Source organism: Megachile rotundata, chromosome 7, assembly GCF_050947335.1.
Source record: "Megachile rotundata isolate GNS110a chromosome 7, iyMegRotu1, whole genome shotgun sequence".
Taxonomy (NCBI): Eukaryota; Metazoa; Arthropoda; class Insecta; order Hymenoptera; family Megachilidae; genus Megachile; species Megachile rotundata.
In genome coordinates this window covers 3,665,941-3,672,198 of record NC_134989.1, presented here as the reverse complement: position 1 = coordinate 3,672,198, position 6,258 = coordinate 3,665,941, and the positions used below count along the sequence as shown (strand labels likewise).

At 39.4% G+C, this 6,258-nt stretch overlaps 1 long non-coding RNA gene across 2 annotated transcripts; it reads right to left on the bottom strand.

Annotated features, from left to right (window-relative positions):
• Window positions 1–1,035: 1,035 nt before the first annotated feature.
• Window positions 1,036–4,504, bottom strand: LOC143264786 (uncharacterized). 2 transcript variants are annotated; one of them, XR_013038718.1, is made up of 3 exons: window positions 2,978–4,504; window positions 2,343–2,495; window positions 1,036–2,265 (listed from the first exon to the last, which is right to left on the bottom strand). It is a non-coding gene; the product is annotated as an uncharacterized LOC143264786 (long non-coding RNA). The 2 variants fall into 2 exon arrangements; XR_013038717.1 differs by having other exon boundaries at window positions 2,343–4,504.
• Between the last annotated feature and the right edge of the window lie 1,754 nt (window positions 4,505–6,258).

Genomic DNA, 6,258 nt, shown 5'->3' with positions numbered 1-6,258 from the left:
CCGGGGCCCGCACCCTCACTTTATATTTTGTCACTACGGGATTTACTTCGTATTTGTCATTACGGACTGTGCTTTATATTTTGCCATTGCACGATTGTAATACTGATACTTGATTTGATATCGTAAATCGTCAAATTGCTTTGTTTATCACTCGCTACAGGACTTAATTATAATACGTTTGTTATACGATAATCGAAATAAATTTGTGCGTTTTCACCGTCATAAAAATTGAATTGTTCTAATCAAATTACAAAGTTTTCAGATTTCGAAATGTACAAATTTGAAAATCCCTATACTTTTAAAATTCTAAATTAAAAAATTTGAAAATCTCTTAATTTCCAACTCTAAAAATTTGAAGATTCTTAAATTCCTAGTTTTAAGAAATTAGAAATCTCTGCATCTTCAATTTTTGTTTGAAAATTAAAAAATCTGAACATCTGTGCTTAATGTGAATTAGAGGTAAGAGTAGGATTATATGAAGAAAATACATAGCTTTAATGAAAAAGAAAAAAGCTGGTAAACCATAACACTTCTCTATAGATAATTCTATTGCCAGCATTTTTATTTGATACATCATTAGAGAAATACGTCTAGTTACTTTACTAATGTTCAGTTCTGCTTTACTAAATGTAAAAGAATACGGTATTACGCATAAGATTGATACATTGTAGTGTTGTACGTTATGCATGAGTACGTTAGGCATTTGTCATCGACGTTGTCGGTGGCAATAATGGTTGAAAAAACAGGACAATCGATTGAAACCTGTCGCGACGTGCAGATCGCCTTTCGTTGCTTTTTATTAAAATATATGCAGATTATTAACGTTCCATCTATTACGAGTATAAGCCTTTATTTCTTCATCTTGACAAAGACTCTTACATAAATTATTTCGCGAAACAGAGGGTCCTACTAACTTGCATATTCGCTAATGATCCGACATCCCATTCGAAATTCAAATCTTTCGAGGCTTAAATTACCCATTGGATGTTAAGTAGTTTTATCCTTTTACAAATCACATATACATATACTGTACAAAACTTCCTTCATTGAACTCTTTACTGTATGATTTGTAATTTCTACTAAAAAAAAAAAAAAACAATAAATATAAAAAGAATGCATTACTAATTGGATGAATATTTCAATTTATTTTTTTATTCAATTTACATAATAACTTTATCAATATTGTACGCTTTTACATTTGTTTTATAATTTTGTTACTCCCGACATTTTTTCCATGAAATTTGATGCACACAGAATTTATAATTTCATACAGTTATTTCGTTTTATTATTGTTTGAATTTGTTTAATTCCCAGAAAAATGTTATATGCAATGTAAACTGTTCTCTTTGACGTCGCAATTTTGTCAATTTCTCAGGGTTGAAAAATTGCTTTCTACAAACGGTAGCCAATACTGTACGGTTTAATGAAATACCTTCCATCAAATTCGAATCAAATCAAACCATTGTGAGAAACTCAGTCATGCAGATAGTGCAGCATTGTTCTCACTGCATGCACGAAAGAAAATTAATTTGATAACCATATTCACTTATACAAAGACTTCTTGCATTTGGGGTATTAGACTTTATTTTTGAAAATTTTTCAAAATATTTAGTTCTATACGAAAAAAATTATTTCCTGCAAATAAAATAGTCGTTTCAACAATTTCTTGCTAATTTAACAATTAGTAGACGTTATGAATTATCAATCACTGAATATAATTACTAATACCATCGAAATTATTATTACTTAATGTCCTTCATGATTTCGTTGTTTTTGCTTGTATTCATCATATCTTCTATTGAAATTACATTATGAATTAATATATGAATATTATCATGAACACTAAATCATAATATCTACAAGTTCTTCTAAAACGAATTTGCATATGAAGAAAGTGTATCATACATTTTGAGCTTATTATTCGAGTACAATAAAATCTTTCTAATTATACCATTGACCCTGAAGCACCCTGTACACAACTTTTATTTCCTGTATAACGTCAGCATACACTTCGTACAATAATGTACAATTTTACTCCTTATTAGTAAAAATAATTTCGAACAAATATTGCAAAAAATATTTTTCTTTTCATACTGCTAGGATTAGTAACAGAAAATAGCAATCTCAAATGTTTAACCTGTTCCAAAATCTACTTTCAACTTCTCTTCGATGATAAGTTTCCACTCGACGCAATCATATTTAGCGCATTAATCCTTTAATTCCTTTATCATCATATATCGGCGATATTTCTATGGAGCATTCAATCTGTAATTGGCAGAATTAAGCAGGCTCTCAAATCATAGTAAACTTCGTACATACGTTTCACCTCTCACAGCACACACCTCTATCCATCTCTGCCACTCTTCACAGGGGTCTACCAGACTTAACGTGGCCATAATAATTTTGAATTCGGTTAACCTGGCTGTAAGCTTCTCTACTCCACCTCTTACACCCCTTCTCGCCACTTCTACCATCGTTGGGCGTGCAAACTGCTGCTGTACGTTGAGATAACCGCAATGAATCATCAGACAGATAAGCAGACATGCTCGTCTAAGAACGCTAATGTCACGCTAGCTAGCTAATCGTATCGCAATATGATCTGACTACCATGAAGACTGCTGTATGGAGTTCGATTGGAACTCCATAGAGGATGAGAAGTTGGTATCGCGAATTTTATGTATCATTCAATTTCGATGTCGGTTAGAATATATTTATATTGTTAACATGATCGTTTGGAAATTAAATAGAATGATTAGCTTTCGAATTATCAAAATAACTTCTGATATGGGTGAGTTTTGAAACAAGTCGATTATAAAATCTTTAATTATAATCTATATACTACGTTTATTTACGTTTAATTTTAATCTATAAATTGCAATTAACATATCGTCAGATCCTTGTACTCCTATTCTTATATTTTCAAATCTTTCGATTCTAGCACAAAAATGATCAAATTGTTAATCTTTCAGATTCTTACATGCGCAGATTCCCACATCTCCAAGTTCCTGGATTTCCAAATTCCCACATCTCCAAAATATTAGATCCACATCCACTAAATTCCTAGATTCTTTGATAGTCACATCTCCAAATTCCTGATTTCCAGATTTCCACATCTCAAAATTCCTAAATTTTCAGATTCTCACAACTATAGATCTCTAGATCCCCGAAGTGTTACATCACCAAATGTTTAGGTGTCCAGCCTAACACATTTAAAAAATCCTACATCCCCAGATTCGCACATCTCCAAATTCCCAGATCCCCAAATTGCTACATCGCCAAATTCTCGGATTCTCAAATTTTTAAATCGCCAGTTGCAAGATTTCCAAATTTCTACACACTTTCATTACAAAGTAAAAGAATACTGTCTCAAAAAATTTCTATCATCTCAAAGTAGAGATCCGTAAAGAATCTTTAGATATTTCTATATCCTTAAATTATTGAATTCATCTTACCAAATTAAATTAACTGGACGAATTAACATAAACATTTAATAATAAAAATACTACGTACTTATAAAAATAATTACGTGGTAGGCAGTATCAAAGCGACAACCGAAGCGATCGGACGTGTTTACTAACTGCGTGCCTATCGTGAACGCGAGTGTCATTTTGAGTCAAAGTAAATCATTTACGTTAAGTTTCTAACCGGTTTATTAGTGCGATTAACTAATGTAATTACACATTTGTGAGAGCGTACAAGCCCTTGCAAACCTTTTCTCATCAACATATCGGTGCAATCTTTTCATCGAAATGGCCTCTGCCAATAATACCCCAACTGTACAACCGAAACGAAACTACACCAATGTTGTCCAAAGTGATAGTTTTCCAAAGAAAGAACAGGCAATTGTAATTGAAGCCAAAGATGGAATACCGATAAAAGATTATGTTCAGGCATTAGGAAAACTATCCGAGCCACGCAACATTCGATTTATTTCGAGAATTTCGAACGCTAGAATTTGTGTATTCCTCGCAAGCAAGGAAATTGCAGACAATATCACAGGTAAGTATAATCGTATTAGAATCCACAATACAGATCTCTGCCTTAGGCCACTTATAAATAAATATCAACGCATAATCTTGTCAAATGTGTACCCAACGATTCCCCATACAACCATAGAAGAAGCTTTAGACAAGCTAGGCATTAAGAGAGAATCGGCCGTGTCCTTCCTAAGAGCTGGTATCGTTGAAGAAGGTTACACACACGTACTTAGTTTCCGACGACAGATTTATACACACCCAGAAGATGTACACAAAGTTCCGAACTCTATCAAAATTGAATATGACCAAACAACATACTGGATATATCCTTCTACAGAAGCAGTTAAATGTTTCATATGCAAACAAGAAGGGCACGTTGCCAAAAATTGTAAAAACAATGAAGATTGTCCTATAAAAAGCATCTTATTGTGTGACGGATCGGTGGGGGGAAAGCCCGAAGGGGGTTCCCTGGAGTGGGGGCCGTTAGGGAAAACGGCCCTCCACGCACCGATGCTCACACCCACGGACGATTTCTTTAATGGGGCGCCAGTGCTAATGCACTCGTCCGGAGTAATCGCCCTTCCGGCTGCTCTGTCGGGAGCGGGAATCAGAGGGGGTCAGAAAAAACTAGTAAAAGACCCGCGAGTTCGTATCCAATAGAAAGTGCTTTTATTCGGGCCTCCAAGTAGGCCACGTAAGCAAAACAGAAAAAATGAATTCGCGTGGGCCCCACGCGTTACAAGCAACGGTCGAGGAAAAGGGGTCGACTCGCCAGTTGCGAGGGAGGCTTTCGCGGCGCGGGGGCTCACGGTACGCGCGAGTACAGAAAATATAGAAATGCAAAAAGAACGCTGAGGTATTCGCCCGCGAAGGAACACGCCCTCTTAGGGGTCGTGGACAATAAGGGGACGTTGGTCCTAAATACCAAAATACAGCGAAACGAAGAAGAACTAAATTAGAGGGGACAGTGTCGTGTAGACTGTCCGCGGCCTCTAGGGTCCTCGTCACTGGGGCCAGGGGTCCTATCGCCCTCGCCCACGCGCAAATGACTAACAATAAACAGGGTACGGAGATGACTCCTACCTTTTTGCGCTGGTGTACTCCCAAAAATTCCACACAGGGGCGGCGGCGACACACACTCCACGCAGGCACACACAATACCAAAATGACACAAAGTATAACACGGAACGCACTACTCAGATTTTGAAAAAAAAACAAGAAGAAGCGGAGACGTAAAATACACGAAATAGGGGAAAAAAAAAAGAGAAACGGCTTTCGCGAAAGGATGCGGCTATCTCTCACGGCGGCTCGCTGGCTTCTCTCTTCCATCCTCTTCTTCCCTGGTTCGCGGTATTCCCCCACCCCGAGGATTTCGGCGTCGAGGATGGGCCATTCCACTGCGACGTCTGGTGGCCAGGTCCTGGGGCCCTCTCGAGGTGGCAGTCGGGGGTGGCTCGTCCCCAGGCCTGGCGTTTCCCGGTGGTGGGCTGCCGGTCGCCCCCGCGGAGGGTGACGGGGTGGCACCGCGACCGGACAGCCGGGGTCTTCTTTGGTGGGCCCATCCCGCGCCTCCGTCACTCAGGGAGAGGTTCCTCCGCGACCAGGGACAGCAGCGGCTCCTTCCTGGTGTTGGAGAAGGGGGAAGGGGAGAAAGAAAAGCGTGGCTTCCGAAATAAATAGAAAATAAAAAAAACACACGAAAAAGAAAAGAAAAACACACACACACGCTCACTCATACTTGCCCCAGCGGCAAGGTGGTCCGCTTGGGCGGAGGAGTGGGGCTGGCAATTCGGGAGGATCATCGTAACGAGGCATAACCCAAAAAAAACGAGGCAATCAACCCAATGAAAATATGCCTCGTTACACACCCCCCCCCAAAAATTGTCCTACCCCCCTCCTCGCTTTCGCGCCCGCTCCCAGAGGCCGCGCAACGAGGCGAGCGAGCGGCCGGCTTGAAAAAAAAAACTGCGGTCCTGTAACAGACTTGGACGTCGTTAGGAAGGGGAATCAAAAGTAATTTTCCCCTATCACAGACAAGGAGGCAGAAAAAAAACAAAGAAGATGGAAAGATAAACTGGAGGACCACAAACAACAAAACAAAAAGAAAACGCGAAGGGACAAAACGATGGGTCCCATCCAGGGAGGGGGACCCTTGCTTCCTCAGACCCAGCGCGCCTGATTCCGTTGTCGGCCGCGGGGAGGAAGCAGAACAAAAACCTCGCATACCGACGAGCGACGGGCCACGGAATAAGAACTGGCGCAAGAAGTCGTCGCGCCGTCT